The sequence below is a fragment of the Eumetopias jubatus genome, unplaced genomic scaffold (assembly GCF_037043125.1).
Source record: "Eumetopias jubatus isolate StellerSeaLion01/CBP00866 unplaced genomic scaffold, mEumJub1_p1.0 scaffold_1, whole genome shotgun sequence".
NCBI classification, from domain to species: Eukaryota; Metazoa; Chordata; class Mammalia; order Carnivora; family Otariidae; genus Eumetopias; species Eumetopias jubatus.
In genome coordinates, this window is record NW_028274807.1 from 32,165,663 (window position 1) to 32,184,780 (window position 19,118).

The 19,118-nt window shown below is 35.3% G+C and overlaps 1 protein-coding gene and 1 non-coding gene across 2 annotated transcripts in view; both read right to left on the bottom strand.

Moving 5' to 3' along the window:
• The window catches only part of ROBO1 (roundabout guidance receptor 1), a 491,348-nt gene that overhangs the window by 287,964 nt on the left and 184,266 nt on the right, over positions 1–19,118 (bottom strand). The gene's annotated exons all lie outside the window — the stretch shown is intronic.
• On the bottom strand, positions 9,496–9,602 carry LOC114219494 (U6 spliceosomal RNA). Its single transcript, XR_003611388.1, has one exon. It is a non-coding gene; the product is annotated as a U6 spliceosomal RNA (small nuclear RNA).

The following is a 19,118-nucleotide window of genomic DNA, read 5'->3' on the forward strand; positions in this document are numbered from 1 at the left end:
GTCAATTCATGACACGTGTGACAGTTAAAAGTTCATGATCCGTAGAAATAATATCAGGTCCCAGTAAATGGCTTTTATTTTATGACCTGGGTATTGGGTGGGGAAAAGTAGGTACAGAGTAAACATTGAAAAAGAAAGAAACCCAATTTTTAAATCGTAATCGTAAGAGCTTTTTTTAAAAAAAATGAACAGTTCTCTTCACTGAAAAGGAATAAAAGTTAAAATTTCAAAGCATTTTGAATTTGTTTCATAAATAAAGGTACATGCCACCCAAAGACGGTGACTTTGGGTCACTTTAATGAGACTATAATGAGAATAAAATGGAATAACAGATTCTAAAATAGCAAATTTTATAAAAACTGAAATAGTTTAAAACTTTTTTCTTTAAAATTTTATAAGACCACTAATTTTAGCTCGTTTGCATCAACTAAAGAGTGCATCAGTGAAGAAAGATATTTATAACTAAATTAATTTTCAGCAAAAATTAATGTCTAGCTCATTTCTGTTTAAATTATCGTGCCATGCTGCAACAATAATAATGATAATAAATAATAAATTGGTGGGGCACCTGGGTGGCTCACTCAGTTGGGTATCTGCCTTCGGCTCAGGTCATGACCCCAAGGTCCTGGATAGAGTCCTGCATCGGGCTCCCTGCTCAATGGGGAGTCTGCTTCTCCCTCTCCCCCTGCCGCTGCCCCTGCTTGTACCTCTCTCTGTGTGTGTCAAATAAATAAATAAAATCTTTAAAAAAATAATAAATTGTCATGCCATGCAGCAACTATTATCAAGTTCAGAATACTCCCTTATTCAATTTATTTATATGTAGTTATAATGAAAATGTGGCTTTTACCAACATAACCTGCTATCGAAGAAACTAGTTATTTCCGACTATATCTGGTGACCAGAGGGCACAGTTCTGAAACTACAATAATTGCTGAACATCCCTGTCTTCGGAGACTTGTGCTGTGTGGTAAATATGCAAGTTTGCAAAACACAGGGTTTATAAGTGATGACTCATATGTACTGGAGTTTACCAATAAGTGTGAGTTGCCATTTAAATGAATACATTAAACACTGGTCATGAGTAGAAAAAATACTGTATCTGGTACTAATTGTGGTTCTTTTTTCCTTTACCACTGTCTGAGCTCATTAGAATCACATGCTGTGCAAATCTCTCCCCTTCAGAAAGTCAGACACTGTTGCCTCCCTCACGCCATCAGTTAACCTTAAGCTTCACTGTATCAGGAAGCTATGGGCATTGAAAGTACACACCGCAGCAGTGGTAAGGACAGTTTCTACTCCACAGATGAAAAGCATGCATGAGTTGAACTGATCATTAATCTGCACCCTAGAGCTTGCTAAAATCCTTCTAACAGATTTTTGCTCAGCCTTTCAACATAGATACGATAAAAATGTAAGATGAATTCCATACCTACTCTAAAAAGTCAATTTTAGGGGCACCTGGATGGCTCAGTCGGTTAAGCGTCTGTCTTCGACTCAGGTCATGATCCCAGAGTTCTGGGATCGAGCCCCGCATCGGGCTCCCTGCTTGGCGTGAAGCCTGCTTCTCTCTCTCCCACTCTCCCTGCTTGTGTTCCCTCTCTCGCTGTCTCTCTCTCTCTCTCTGTCAATTAATTAAATAAATAAAATCTTTATTTTTTTTTAAAGATTTTATTTATTTATTTGAGAGAGAGAGAGAATGAGAGAGAAAGCACATGAGAGGGGGGAGGGTCAGAGGGAGAAGCAGACTCCCTGCTGAGCAGGGAGCCCGATGTGGGACTCGATCCCGGGACTCCAGGATCATGACCTGAGCCGAAGGCAGTTGCTTAACCAACTGAGCCACCCAGGCACCCAAATAAAATCTTTATAAAAAATAAAAATAAATAAATAAAAAGTAAATTTTAGTTTTACTGAAAATGACCAGTAAAACCCAAAAATATAAATATGAAGCTTAAAATAATTCAAAGATTTATTTTAATTACAAAAACAATTTAAATTACAAGGATATAGGTGGAAAGGCAGAAAGAAAACCTACTATGATCCATGTTTTTCCTCATAATGATGAATTATGGAACTCTGCATTTCAGGACAGGAAACCTGTATTTCGAAAAGTATCTCTACCTAGATTTCACTAACACCCTGTGAAGTCAAATTCTGGTTGGCTCCAGATATATTACAAATATATTCTTCCTTAAATAGAAAACTACATTCACATTAACTTAGAAATTGTTCAGAAAATCAAACTGAAAATTATATATAAAATCATTTTCATATTCACACAAAGGATTAAGTTATAAGTTCCAGGCTGTTTACAGCTATCTACTTGGCTCAAAAAGCAAAATGTAGGGGTGCCTGGCTGGCTGCATCAGAACAGCATGCAACTCTTATTCTTGTGGTCGTGAGTTCGAGCCCCATGTTGGGTGTAGAGATTACTTAAATAAATGGATAAGTAAAAACTCAAAAAAAAACAAAGAAAGAAAGAAGAATGTAGCCAATGTGAGTTCTATACTGTTAATTGGATACAAGTTTTGCCTAAGAGTTGCAAACCCAAAGATTATCCCTCTAGGAGATAAGAGGTACATATATTATTTATTTATTTTTAGAGAGAGAGTGTGCGTGGGTGCGTGGGCAGGGTTGGGAATGGGGTGGGGGGAGGGGGAGAGGGAGAGAGAGAATCCTAAGCAGGCTCCATGTCCAGCACAGAGCCCAACACAGGGCTTGATCTCACAACTCTGAGATCATGACCTGAGCTGAAATCAAGAGTTTGAGCCTTAACCAACTGAGCCACCCCAAAAGGTACATATATTAAACCCAATGAAGTGTCTTTTAAGAATAACAAACACCTTTTCTCTAATTACATGTTCACCAAGAAATCTTATAATTTGATTTCCTGACAGCAAAAGAACTTATCTGTGGTTGTGAATATTCTGGATTTCTAATAAACTCAACATATCATCAAACTGAAAATTAATAAATTGCTATTCTCATTTCCTTTGTTTTTTCTTGAAAGAAGGTATATTCACTTGGCATTTTTATCAATGATATATCAAGGATAAAAGAGCAATTCCAAGAGAAAGACCCAGTCATTTTCTTAGACCACCAGTATATTTTGGTAAATAGTTACTTAATTTTAATATCAAGCATTATGCAATTAAAATAATTTATAAAGTAATTGTAAGAACTATCAATAATTACTGATGCTTAACCATTAGGTATCCTAAACTGATTCTAATACTTTCAACTATATAAGTCGATGATGTCACAATAAAATAATAAAATTATATGACCCTGAAATGCTCCAAAATTTAAGTAATATAAAGCTAGACATCCATAGTGGCATTTCATGAAGACATTAAGAGAAAGTATGGATACCAAAATACTCCTGAGCCTTACTATTATACTACTTAATATTTTTTTTAAAGATTTTATTTATTTATTTGAGAAGGAGAGAATGAGAGACAGAGAGCACAAGAGGGAAGAGGGTCAGAGGGAGAAGCAGACTCCCCGCCGAGCAGGGAGCCCGATGCGGGACTCGATCCCGGGACTCCAGGATCATGACCCGAGCCGAAGGCAGTCGCTTAACCAACTGAGCCACCCAGGCGCCCACTACTTAATATTTTTTAAAGACTTATTTGAGAGATAGAGAATACAGAGGGGCAGAGGGAGAAGAAGGAAAGAAGCAGACTCCCCGCTGAGCCAGGAACCTGATGTAGAACTTGATCCCAGGACCCATGAGATCATGACCTGAGCAGAAATCAAGAGTCAGATGCTTAACTGACTGAGCCACCCAGGCGCCCTATTCTACTTAATATTAAAGGCCTTCTTTATTTTGGAAGAGAGAATAAATGAGTAATACTACATTTACACATCTTCAATGTATTAGACAATCAATAGTGTGTATATATTTATAAAGGATTCTTCATGGTCCTATAGAATAAAGTCTTCATTAAACTGAAATTTCATGCCATTTTATATATTTCAAAGGTGTCACATATTTATTGTTTATATACATAATAGTGCAAATGTCAAGAGGTATGTGTGTATGTATGTATATGTTTCTGTGTGTCTGTGTGTTTTAAATTTCTATAGCTTTTTTTTTTACTCCTCAGTAAAAGATTACTTTAAATCGGACCTACATTCACCTAAGGAATGGCACTTTTGTAGAGTTTATCCCAAGGAAGCAGGAGAAAATTTCACTCTTTCCAATCCCACTAGTAACCAAAACTGATTCAACTCCTAGAAGGGATCAATGAGAATATGAAATGTCATTAGGTAATTCATAAGAGAGTTGAGTAGATTCAAACACTAAGGAAATCTTGAAAAAAAAACTCCATTGTGGAAGAAAATTAGGACAGAGAGTAATGGGGAGAAGAGAGAAATGAGCAAATATTCTAGGTATTCCTCTGTGTAATTTCATTACAGTAGAGACAGCAGTTTTGAAAGGTGTTAACTAATTGAAATAGGCTGAAAGCACCATTTAAAAGTATTTTACAGAGCTGACTTTCCTCTGTGTCCTCTCCTGTGCCCAGTTTCATCAGCCACACCTGGGAACTCGCCAGAAATGCAAATTCTTAGGCCCAATCCCAGCCCTGCTAACTCAGAAGATCTGCTAACCCAGAAATCCAGGTTTGAACAAGCAAGCCAGGTGATCGGATACACACTACAGTTTGAGAACTCCTGTACTACCCTTGAGTTAACACCCCAGGGAGAAAGCTAGGTCAGAGATCATTCAGTTTGTCATTGCACTAAACAACGCCAATGATTGCAAAACCATGTAAATAGAAGAAGTTGGCCATTAGAAAACAGAACCACAGACATGAAAGTACTTAAAGGAAGTAATAGATAATTAAACCCATACTTGGAGAAGTTCTGAAATCCAATCTCTGGGAAATAATTACAAAAAACTACATTTGTAGTTTTGAAGTCTACTTTTGTAGAACATAGTTACATAATTTTTTATGAAACTGATGTACAAGAGCATCAGCCACAAAATTTACTCAACTGAAATGGAGTGAATAAGTAAAAGAGCATTCACTTGAAATAAACAAGAATTTAAGGCGTGTGCTGAACCCCCCTATCCAATCTCGTTCAGTTATTTTGTGAGTACCCTTACCTCTTTTACAGATAGGTACTGTATTAGTGATATTGACTCTGCAATACTGAGACCGAGAGATTAAAATGATGCCCCGTGTGCTCCTGGAAACTGCTGATCCTGATCTTACTAAAATGAGTAAGAGAGTCATGCACCAGTAACCTGACCTTTAACCTGAGCTTGCCTTTCAGGAATTTTGAGACAGACTAAATCAATTGATATGGCCATTACAATTGGAGTCCTGTCAAAATTTTTACAGTATTTGAAAGGGGTAATTGGAATCTGAAATGGACTGTAAGCAACACGGAACCCTAGTTCTCATATGCCAAGAATCCAAAAGACTTCGATTTCCTCTTTACACTGAGTAACAGGAAGCAAGCAAAAATGTTAAACAACAATTTCCAAGCAGATACTGAGAGATTTTACTATTATGATTCCAATATATGTCCAATAATTCTTTCAATAATGTAAGAAACGATAGGAGATAAATAACTTTTTTAAAAAAATGACTTTAACACGTATCTCCTGATGGTGTGAACTGACGATTTTCCCTGAAAACTTCATAATTTTGGAGAATATGGAAAACACTCCCCATTTCTCTCTTACCTAGTTCAAAGGAAAAATATTTTACAGGAGAGCCTAAAGATAATCTTTATTTTCCATTTAAAAAACAATTAAATTGAAGCTTAAACTTTTCAATTTCAAAAACTAAAATATATGGCTTTTTTTGTTTGTTTCGATTTATGCCTGGCCCATGAGGTGCTTTTTGTAGTGGACAGAAAAACAGAATGCTTTTTAATATCAATGTGTGTTTTGAATTGTACTAACAAGCGACATATCAGCTGCGAGGTGAGACTACATTGAAAAAGACGGCTTCAGCTTACGGAAAATACCAGCTGTCTCCACTCTGTGAAGATGGATTACCACCTGTCCTGTTATCTTCCATACACAATACAAGGCACGTTGGCCATTTTAACCAGGATAACTGTACCCATATGTTCTTTAATTTGGGTCTGCATGCTGCCTGCCATTAAATATTCGTAATGGATTATTGTAAATAGGAGATTAGCATGGGAGGCAGGGTGTTTAAGCAGAGTCTAAGCCTCTGTTTCATTAAACCTCCTTCCTTGTTCTCGAAACCTGTACAAGCGAAAATACTTGTGATAATATCATCAATTTTAGCTAACTAGTAAAGCATCCAAGCGTAAATGGAAAACAGTGAGTTGTGTGTGTGTGTGCTTTTTAAGGCATAGGAAGTGCAGGCTACATGTCACAATAAATTAAACCATAGATTGCCATTAAAAAGATTGCCCCAACACATTCATTAACCTTGAAAATGATCACATACAGATTTGCTAGAAGCAATTTTGCTAGAAATTTCCTCCTTTTCTCATCAAAATGTTACACTATTGAATATATTTGACAGAAAATAGGATATGAAAAGAAGCACAGATTTTTTAAATGTTATAGCTGAAAAAAGTTACCTTTATTTGAAAACTAAAATGTATATTTAGAATTATATTAGTTACAGCACTAAGTCTAGCCAACAAACGGGGATGGATACATAGGATTTCTACTACGGAATAACTGGAGTAAAAAAGGGCTCCATTATCAAATGCATTTATTTATCTAGTCAGCTTAATAGGTAACCAAGAGCATATGAAATGTGATGATCAGATCCTGACTTCTGTTTTAGTGAAAGCAGGGCTCACTTCAGCTAGATAGCAACCAAACACAAAGTTGTGGCCCTACTGTTTACAAGTACATGCTGGAGCCAACTGAGCAATGGACCAAACAAGAGGGCCGCTAGCAGCTGCTTTCTATAGTGATCAATATTGAAGACTTCAACTCAGTAGGATTTGATCCTAAATATTAACTAATAATCTAAAACAATGCAAAAAATAATAATTTATAAAAACAGCCTACAAAGTATATTTAAAATCCTACAGCTTCATTTTAGACTAACTAGAAAGATAACCTCAAACAGAATCTCTCCACGGTAAATAGTCATAAATTCCAGTCCTGTTGGAGGGAATAATAGATTGATATTTGCAGGTGTATTTAGTCTTACCTTGTTGAGTTCTGATTTATATTAGTCAAATATTTTATTTCTTTCAACTTGTGAAATGCTAGAAATCCTAATTAAACTTTGAAATAAAAAGAATAGGGAGAAGCAAATAGAGATTAAAGGAACACATCACAAAAACTATCTTGATTTGCAAAACTTTTCTAAAAAGGAAAGCAGAAAGCTATTGTAATGATTCGAGACAGAGCCCTTTTATGTGTGCAGATGGGAAGTACTCCTAGAGAGGGTCATATTTCCGTAGGCTAAAGACCAAGAAAACTTAACTGCCCCAGGCCTGGAGTTTAGTGGTGAGAACAATTCATTCATTGAGCACTAAGATTCAGTAATCAAAGTATGAGGACAAGGGTGTGATTTTCATCTTCTATAAGGACAAGTGACTACCAATTCAAAGGAAACGAATGGCAGTAAGAAAATGGAATCTCCCATATGGCTAAAATTTTTAAATGCGTGGTCCCTTATTTATTCACTTTTAAATTTCATTTTGTACAAACTGACTATATAATAAGCTAGAAACATACACCGTGCTTGACAATTTCCAACAACAGTTTCATACTCTTCAAAAATGACAAAGGATATAAACCACTTGCATCAAAAATTGAAAAAGATATACTAAGTGTAGATATTTACCAAATATTTTTAACATCAACATTCACAATACAAGAAAATGTATTCACATTTAAAGGTAACAGTTACATTATTTTTTTCAAATAACACTTCACTCAGTGCATGCAATAAATTTTGTTGAAAAGTTTAATGATAGAGGGAGCAGGGCAGGGTGATATCTAAAAAATATCTGTGGGGCACCTGGGTGGCTCAGTCAGTTAAGCATCTGCCTTCAGCTCATGATCTTGGGGTCCTGGATCCAGTCCCAAGTCGGGCTCCCTGCTCAGAAGGGAGTCTGCTTCTCCCTCTCCCTCTACCCCTCCGCCCCTCATTTTCTCTCTCTCTCTCTCCCTAAAATAAAATCTTTTAAAAAAGGGGAGGGCTTAAGAGTCAGACGGAAAAGCTGTAGTATTTAATATACATATTTATCCCATGTCCATTTGACGTACTATTTAACTCCAAAAGCCCTCATCCTCTATAAGTCTTTCTCTGACACTACTACAATTCTCCATGAATGACCAGAAGAATCAATAATTTGTATCAATGTCTTTATTTGATGTAACTTTTTTGGTTTTTTAACACTAACCTTAGGAATAGGTGCAATGGCTTACAATATCCATTTAATGTTATTTATTTAAACTTAACTGAAACCTTAGGTAAAAATGGAGAAAATGCATGTTAAAGATAAGATACGTAGTGTTTAAAAATGGCAATTTTTACAAAAAATATGAAATTAATCATCTGTTCTACCTGAAAATACTTTCTCTTAAAGGATCAACATAGACAACTTGCAAATAAGCCTGTTCTCTTTTTTCATTATTTTTACTGGATGTTTGGTTGAAACAAGACAAACAAAACATTGACAAACTGGAAGGACAAAAGGGGTACAGAGAATAGGGGTCCCATCATTGCACATGGTACAATAAAAAAAAAATGAAACACTATCATCTCTTTTAACAAGGTCAAAATTGACCTTTATACTTTGGGCCCCTGGAAATATAATGCTCAAAAATATAGAACTGACAGTGGCCTAAATTCAGATTTACTCAAAATTATAAAGGTGCCAAATAATAAGAAACACCTAGAATTTTCTAAAGGATTTTCACAATTCTAAAAATATTTAAAATTTGGAGAAGATAAAAAGAAAAAAATAGCATTAGGTGTTTCTGATTTGATTGTAACCCACTTCTATAAAGGCTCAAAGATTTTTGTATTCAGTTTCTATTTAAAATTATTTTCATAATCCTCATGCTTATTTCCAAGCAAAACCACAATGAAAAATATAGATCAGATTAGTATTGGTTTTAGTCTAGTAGAACATATTTCCAATATTTCTACATACAGGCTGATTACTTTTCCCTCCCACATCTTTATTTAATTTCTGACAGATTTTTAAAAAATATTTTTCTACAGTGTAACCCTTGAGATATGACGTTTAATTACTAAAGTAAAATTTAGACTATATCCAAAGTATGCTTTTAAATATTTGTCTAAGGGAAAACCTTAATTTGTAGAACAACAAGTGGGAATATATTCAGATCATTCTTTTGCCAAAGTGATCTAAAAGTTTAGAATTGGATCTATAATATTGTTTATCTAATCTCGCTCTCTCTTTTTTTTTTTTTTTGAAGGATTAATTGGGAATGGGTGTTGAATTGGGTGGGCCACTTCACTTAGAGAGTCTGTCTCCCCACACACGGATATCAGAGAAAAGTAAAATATGGAATGCTTCACGAATTTGTGTATCATCCTTAGGCAGGGGCCATGCTAATCTTCTCTGTATCATTCCAGTTTTAATATATGTGCCGTCAAAGTGAGCACTATCTAATTTCCTTATATATCTGTCTTATAACAGTTGTGACTATGAAGGGGTATGGGATTATTACAACTGGCACCACAATTTCCATTCTAGTTAAATAGTGTAGTTTCCAGGAGTTACTGTCCAGATTATTCAGAGCCTGAACAGACATTACTGGTTGGGTTCAGGTATTCACTTTTTGGGGAAAAAAAAGAAAAAGAAAAAAGACAGATATACAAATAAAAGTTTATTCATATCCATCTTCTTTGAACTAGTCAGAACAAGGAAGTCTCCACTGTGAACTTTATTATATAAGGGTATCTCGAGTAGAACGACTTAAGCATTAGCAAACCAGTTAAAAAATCTAAAATTGAAAATGTTCACCTTGAGTTCTGAGGCTGCATCATTAAATATTCAAAGCTCAATCAATAATGATAATGTCAATAGTCAGAATTTCTCTTTTAAAAGGAAATCTGAAATATTCTGTATCAAAAAACGTATATTACCTCTTAGAAAAATAGTGTCTCCAGTAAGAAAAGCTTAAGCTGAATTACACAAAATTAGGCTGTTTATTTTGCCTTTGATGTCATATTAAATATAAATGTAATTTGTTGAGGGTGGTCAACTGACTTGTTTTATACCTAGAAATATGATTAACTTTATAAAATCTGAATTTCCATCATCATTCTTCAGCTGCAATAAAGAAAAAAAGCAAACATGTTTAAGGAAAGACTGTTAAAACTCCAGTCTGAAGAAGTCCTTAGTCATCCTGAACCTTTAAGCAGGCCTTTGGCATAAACTCGGATCATGTCCCAGTAAGATAATTCCTCTAGGGACATATCGTTCGCTCAGCTTTGAAGGATTCCTCTTAGAGAGATTCATCTGATTCATCTGGCCTATTAACAATTCTAATTCAAAGAATCCAAATAAGAAAGCAAGCAAAAAGGAAGTAACTGTTTTTTTTTCAACCCCAACCCTCAGCATCCATTCAAAAATATCTTCCTTCTTTTTATCCTTTCCTATGTGAGTTCTTACTAATGTTGTTAAAGAGCAGAAGCTACTACAAGACGGAGCCTGGAATTGTTCTGCAATTGTTATATTTCTTTAGGTATAAAGCACAGTTCTATTCCGCCCATGGGTTTTCAGCACACATTAACTGATGTTGAGTAATATGTGATAATAAATTAAATATTAAAGCATCACATTGTGAGCACCAAAGTCTGTTGGTAGCAGATTTTTACACAACTATGAAAAGAACACATATATACGGTAAACCATTTATAGAAAAAAATTATAAAATAATTCTAATTTATTCCTTCTCCTATGATATATAAGGTTAGATTATGTTAATGACATTGACATCTATAAATGGAAAAGAAACCCCATTTTGCAAAGAGAAATATGTAAATATTTTGGAATGCCTATGGTCCATAAAAGAGGTAGAATATTAAAAGTGATGGGAGAAATGTGTGAAAACCAATGATGGAAGAACAGCTTGGAAAAGTTATAGCATGGAAAATATGGTAATTTCTTGGTTATTAAATATGGTTCAATTTAGAGAACTAAAATTAGCTATAAATTTGATGCTTTTGACAATTAAAGATAAACCATTATCCCTTACTTGGCAATTTCTGGGTTTTGTTTCACGTAAATTTGCAGCAATCTTTCTTAATTCAGTGTCAGTTTGCTCTTCAGGGTATAAAAAAATAAAATCACCAGGTAGTCTGTGATAGGGCAGCCAAAAGAAATAAAACATTGGCTCCATTAGATACTGGCTTTCTTTCTTGACCTTTACAAGTTCAGACTGCTGATTGTCATGTCTTCTCAGGTGCCAGAGAGTATAACTGTGAAGTTGGGTACAATACACCTATACATCCTTCATACTCTTAGGAAACCTGAGGCAGAAAAGAATTCTCAGGGATCCTGAGCCTACCACCCTAAAACATTCAGATATGAAAATAGAAAGTATCTGGCAATTGTCCTAATTTGGGGATGTACACCTAATTCTCCACCACGTGTTTCTGCAACCATTTACCCATCATTTCTTCTGGTTCTTTCAGGAACAGAGGAACATTACCACATTGACATGATTCTCCATATACTTAGAAATACTTGAGCAATTTCAGTGAAAAGGTCAATGATACACTGGCCACATGTTATCTCTGAAACTATCACATCAAAGGAAACTGTGACTACTGCCCTCTTTATGTCATTCAGTGCTATCAATTTGTGTTTGGTTTTCTCACTGGCTATTATACTGACCTCAGGAGATCATGGTCACCTGAGCTTCAAGGGGCCCCAAGTGAGTCCTCAGAAGTGAAGATTCTGTGCATCCTCCGAGCAGGGGGATTCACACATTTTCTACATCAGGTCAGACTGAAATACTGGGACTTTCACATCACTGAAACTTATCAGCCAGAGGTGAGCAACTCCCATTTTTTAAGTTGAACAATTACATGTTGACTTCGACAACATAAAACAACAAGATTAAGTATAAATTAAGTAGAATCAAAGTAAAGGACCCTAACAGAAAGCTGAACACATCACAAGAACAATCTCATCAATACAAGAGAAAGGGAAGCAGGATGTGTTCACAATGTAAGCCAACTCAAGCTTTACTACTTCCCAGCTATTTACTTAGTGGATTGCCTTGTCAGCATCTAGGCTTTAAAAGATTACCTATGCCATGTCAGAAGATCCCAGGTATTGATCTCTCCTGGACATACGAGACATGTTCTTTTAAGGGGTCACATTAGGAATGGTTTCTTTACTTAAAGTCACTGTTTCTTTTTTTTTCAAGTTTTTATTTAAATTCCAGTTAGTTAACATACAGCATAATATTAATTTCAGAAGTAGAATTTAGTGACTCATCACTCACATATAACACACGGTGCTCATCACAAGTGACCTCCTTAATACCCATCATCCTTTTAACCCACCCCCCCATTTACCTACCTCCCCTCCAGCAACCCTCAGTTTGTTCTCTGTAGGTTAGATCTGGTTTCTGGTTGGCTTCCCTCTCTCTCACTCTCTCTCTCTCTTTTTTTTTTTTATCTGTTTTCTTTCTTAAATTCCACTGAGTGGAATCATATGGTATTTGTCTTTCTCTAACTGACAAAGTCACTTTATCTTTATATTATAAGTCACAATAAACTGAGGAAGGTATAGGTTAAATTTCTTAACCTTATTAAAAATAATAAATAATATAAATAAATAAATAAATAAATAAATAAATAAATAAATAAATAAATAAAATAAGTAAAATAAATAAAAAATAATAACAAAAGAAAGAACACTAACCAACTATCAATTTACCTCCTCCTTTTAGCCCATTCCAAGTTTTATTTGGGGAGCAGATTTTTAAGTACACTAATCTTGTAATAGTTTAGTTTCTCAATAATGCATAGATATCAAAGCCACAGCTTAATCCTGAATGCAAAATTAATAGATATCAAACCAGTTGACTGTGGCAGAATAAAAATATAAGATTTTCCTGTGTGAAAAGGATTTGAATGTAAAACTTAACATTTTACTGGTTCTTGTCTATAACTACAGATTATGAAAACAAAGAGAAAAAATAAACTGAAAATGGTACATTTTAGAACCTACTGACTGCCACATTTTACCAGAGGAAGTCAATGTATACCATGCTTTGGCATTATTATGTGAGAAGGTAATTGCCTGTATAGAAAATGCATTTGTCTTAAGTTTCACATTCATGATTAAGACTCTCATGATTAAGAAGTCTCACTAAGTGTGAGAAGCAAAATAGCATAAGGATTATGAGCATGGGCAAAGTTATTTAAACTAGCTGGCCTTGATTTCATCTAAAAAGTAAAGGAAATAACAATACCTACTTCACTGAGTTTTTGTGAGGATTAAGTAAATTAATAAATGTAAAATAGTGTTTGGCACATAGCACATACTCAGAAGTACTGGTTATTACGATAATTAACATGGCCTTCTACCCCAACTTCTTCCTCAAATGCAAAAAGAAACACAACTTAGATTGTATTCTATAATATGGTTTTACTAAGGGCCAATTTATCCCACTAAGTTAAATATAAAGCAGAAATAAGTTATGTTAGCTTGAATATTAAAATTCAATCTTCCTCTTCCTCTGGGTCTGTTCAGAATTTCAGTGGCGATATTCCATATACATAAACACAATTTCCTTTGCTAAGTACTCTCTCTATGGTGCTTAAAAAGCTTCCAAACAGCCAGGAATGTACTTAAGCAGTTTGATTAGCCCCTTATGTCAGATAAATGAACAGTTTTTGTAAACATTAAGTGAAATACGGGTCATTTTGAAATGAGAGATTCTCTGTGGTATAATAAATGTCCCAAATGGAATGTCTCTAAAATAAAAGGATTTTGTTCTCCAAATAAGTCCACCTTTTAAAAAGTCAGAATTTTCGGGACATAAGTATAAAAAGAAAAAGGCTGTAAGTGGCAGAATACAAATGGGCATGTGTACATGCAAAATTTGTGACAGTTCGCTTGCACACTTTTAAACAAGGAACAACATCTGGCATAAACAGTCAAATCTGCCAAACAACTATTACATAAAGGGAAGACACAGCACATAGAAAAAAGCAGAAAAGAATTTTAGCCATCTAGTGAATTCAATATATAAAAGACAAATGAGGTTTCCACAGAATTAAAGGCATAAAAGTCTAGTCAACAGAATAAATGCTGTGAGAATAGAATCCAAAACTTAGGCTAAAGTTGTCCTTCAGAAATAAAGACCAAAATATCATCTCTGACAGAAACAGTCTTCCAACCCCACATCACCACACAGAAATGTTGGGGGAAACACTTTTTTTTTAAGATTTTATTTTTAAGTAATCTCTACACCCATGTGGGGATCGAACTCACAACCCCAAGATTAAGAGTCACATACTCCTCCAACTGAGCAAGCCAGGCACCCCAGGAATGCCCCTTCTGAAAGCAGGCTTATCATCCCTGTCAAATATGATAATGGCCTACACCTACTCACTGAGCATGCAAATCCACATCCCCAGGCTAAAAAACTGAAAAATGTCAATTAAAAAAAATACACAAAGTCTCACGAGAAAGCATAATTTTGAAGAAAGAATCATAGAAATGGTCATCAGAGCAAATTAAATTTAAAACCCTCTCCCTCTCCTTCCCTCTCCTCTCCTCTATTTCTTTCTTTCAGATACTGAGATTGTACAGTTTTGCAAAAGCATAAGAAATATCAGAAGTTCTGAAGACATCATTGATTAGTTAATAGAGATAACTCCCTTTTATCTGTACAATGCCTATCTCTGACCCGTCCAAATTACTTTCCGATCGTTAACCAATTATGCAATTATTATGTAAGAGAGCAAATAGCATTGCCTATTTGTAGATAAGAAAATTAAGTCACAGAGGTTAGAAGGTACTATCAGGTCCTTAGGCAGGTCCCAGAAAATCAATTCCAAGCATTAAACTTACATAACATTCATTTACCGAACATTTGAGACTTGCTAGGCATTGTTTTAGATCAGCAGTAATAGTGACAAGCTCCTTAGCCTCATGCAGCACACATAGCAAGAAGGGAAATCAATGGTAAACAAATATTTATCATTAGTCACATGATCCCAGCCCTGTCTTGTTTTTTGTTTGTTTGTTTGGGGTTTTTTTTTGCAAGTCATTTATTGCTAAAATGGAAAAGGACTGGATTAAGATCCCCTTTTCCCAGATGATGCACATAGCATTGCAAGTTTATCAATGGACAGATTCCATGTTCTTGAGCTGAAGGGGCAAACAAGCCTTGAGAGATAATGTGTAACTCTACTCTAAAGGGGCCCCCTCCTTTGTACCAAATCCAAAGCCTATTAAGGGGAGAAAAGATAATGGGATTGGGAATAGGGGGACAAGACAGAACCCCTTGTTCTAGAAGAAATTAATCCTCTTTCAAGCCATCTCTTCTGCTCATCAACTCAAGTTGCCAAAGAACTATGTTCTTCTAGGTCCTTAGCCTCTTCACCGGCATGAGCATCAGGAACTCAATAGCTTTCATTGTGAACTGACTGCCCAAGGTCTTCTGATATGTGAATGATAGAAACAGTCCCATGAAATAGGGACTTAACCTGTTTTCTGGGGTTTTAGTCACCTATATTTTCAAGTTGGTAAATATTTACAACAGCTACATGGTATATATTTCATATTATAGGAAGCTGGAGGGGGGTGATTTTCAATTTAATTAACTCTGTTACTAAGCCAAAAAAAATTTTATTACACATTATAAAATATATTATTTGATAAACTGAGGAAATGGTCCTTGGAATAATAAAATAGGGAGTTATTATAAAGACATATATACTCAAGTTTTCTAATGTACACTTAGCATCTCAAAATGTGACATAGTTACAACTAAACTTGAATTGGTAAAATAATTTCAAATTGAATATTAATCAAAGGTACAATTCTACCAAATCAATTTCATGCATTGCCATTTTGAAGGATGAAGGAAAACTGAAGTATAAATTATTTATAAGAAAAAATAACCCACAATAACATTGAGCTAATTAACACAGTAACTGCAGCATTTCAGGGCAAGAATAGTGGAAGAGGATTTCTTTGTTCATGTTTTTCCTAGCCAAAATTTCATGAATAAATCATATGCTTCAACCCTATTTGTAAGAATCTAAAGAAGATTTGAACCTGACATTTTTTTAAAACATTAAGAGCTTTTTTTAAAAAAGATTTTATTTATTTATTCATAAGAGATAGAGAGAGAGAGGCAGAGGGAGAAGCAAGCTCTCCGCTGAGCAGGGAGCCCGATGCGGGACTCGATCCCAGGACCCTGGGATCATGACCTAAGCCGAAGGCAGATGCTTAACCATCTGAGCCACCCAGGCACCCAAGAAAGAGCTTTCACTGAATCCATAATAGCATATAAAAATATTTCCTCAATTTGTATGTGTGTGTATGAGTTTGACTGTGTGTGTATACTTTCCGACTTCAGCAAAGATCCTTTTAAAATTGGAATCACTTCAGTGCAGCCACTATGGAAAATGTTATGGAGGTTCCTCAAAAAATTAAAAACAGAACAAGAGCAATTCAAATTCCAGGGATTAATGAAGGAAATGAAATTGCCACCTCAAAAAGATACCTGCACTCCTATGTTCACTTCAGCATTATTTACAATGGCCAAGACACAGAAACAACCTGTGAATGAACAAATAAAATAAATACAGGGTGTGTGTGTATGTGTGTGTGTATATTTCCACACACATGCAATGGAATATTATTCAGTCATAAAAAGGAGGGAAATCCTGTCATACACAACCCACATGGATAGATCTTGAGGGCATTATGTTAAGTGAAATAAATCAGACAGAGAGAGACAAGCCAAACTCACAGATACAGGCAACAGATTAAGGGGTACTAGAGATGGAATGAGGGCAGAGGGGTGGGGGAAATTAGATGAAGCTGGTCAAAAACTATAAACCTCCAGTTATTAGATAAATAATTCCTAGGAATGTAAGGTATAGCATGGTGACTATAGTGACCAACACTGTATTGCATATTTGAAAGTTGCTAAGGGAGTAGATCTTAAAAGTGCTCATCATAAGTGGGACGCCTGGGTGGCTCAGTCAGTTAAGCATCTGCCTTTGGCTCAGGTCATGATCTCAGGGTCCTGGGATCGAGCCCCGCATCGGGCTCCATGCTCAGTGGGAGGCCTGCTTCTTCCTCTCCCACTCCCCCTGCTTGTGTTACCTCTCTTGCTGTCTCTCTCTCTGTCAAATAATTAAATAAAATTTTTTTAAAAAAAGTTCTCATCACAAGAAAAAAATTATAATTATATGACATGAAAGATGTTAGGCTAAACTTATTGTGGTAAACATTTTGCAATATATACATGTATCAAATCATTATGTTGTATACCTAAAAGTAATAAAATTGTATATGCCATTATATCTCAATAAAATTAGTTAATTAACTAATTAGTTAAACTGAAACCATTTCACTTAAATTAACATTCTTTCCATCCACCCCTTAGTAGCACTGTTATGGCTTAGAAAATGGTTATTACCATAAATGAGTCAGTCAAAAGAACTACCAACATAAAGGACTGTGTCCTTCTAGAGTCCTGGCTTTATGTCTTACTTTAAGGAAAAGCAGAAAGAATGTTCTAAAATTTTAAAATATTTAGCAAGTCTTTTATACTTACATGAAAAATACTTTTATTTTTAAATATTCATATTAAATCTTCATAGCAATGTTCTTATTTTATTAATTTTTAAAGCTAACATTATGAGAAAAATCTGAATTCTAAAGTTTTTGGAAGGATTCCCTGTGATCATGCATCATAACTTATGTTCAAGTAGTATATGTTAGATGAGTAATGCAAACACTGGAATAAAATTTTATACTATACATTTAAATGTAAATGTTAATGAATAGTTTGTTCAACGAAGATTATCTAGCAATATAGGGGGGAAAATTATGCTTACTTCTACTGAAGTATATTCATACCCATTTTTTTTCAATATCCCTGCACAGTACCCACTACTTAGTATAAATTCTAAAACTTAATTTCATTCTATTTAAGGTATCTTAAATTTCATAATCTGAGCTAATGATCAGAATATGGTATTAAATAAATGAATCTTGTACTTGAAACTTTTCTGAAAAATTAGCTGAGATGTATAATCATAGACTTGACTTGTCATTAGAGTTGATTCTAGGGGGAAAAAAAAAGTTTCTTAATAGGGAGAAGAAAAAAAAAAAAGAGTGAGGCATAAAACACACGAAGCCAAAAAAAAAAAAACAGATAATGGGGCACCTGGATGGCTCAGTTGGTTAAGCGACTGCCTTCGGCTCAGGTCATGATCCTGGAGTCCTGGGATCGAGTCCCGCATCGGGCTCCCTGCTCAGCGGGGAGTCTGCTTCTCCTTATCCTTCGGCCTCCCCCCAACTCATACTCTCTCTCTGTCCCACACTCCCTCAAATAAATAAATAACATCTTTAAAAAAAATAAAGAGCTTAGACTTTAAGGGCACTGAGACTCTCTGAGTGAGCAATCAAGAGGGACAGATCAGATTTTTACATGCAAGAGTATTACAGTTATTTAGGTGAAAAATGATGGTGACACTAATTAGAAGAATAGTGAGAGGGATGGAAAGGAGTGGAAAAGTTCTAAAGCTATTCAGGACAAATCATCAACAAGACCTAGGATCAACTGATGTGAACAGACAGAAAGAAAGGAAGAAAGAATTAATCTTAGATTTCTGGGCTGGAAGGCTGGTTGGATGGTGGTATCCTTTTCATAGCTAGGAAAAAATAAAGGAAAGGCAGGGATGGAAAGGAAGATGGTAAGTCTCGTATTTGACATTTGAGCTGGAGGTACTACCAGGACTTCCAAATGGAGCTGGGTGTAGAGGTCCAGTCTAGAGATAAGAGAACAGGGTGGAAATCTGGACGATAGTTCTCCCTGAATCCAAAGGGGTAGGTGTGGTCACCAGGGTAAACCACATAGTAAAAAAAGAAGAAGTCCTCCAGGAACTTGAACATTTCAGCTAAAG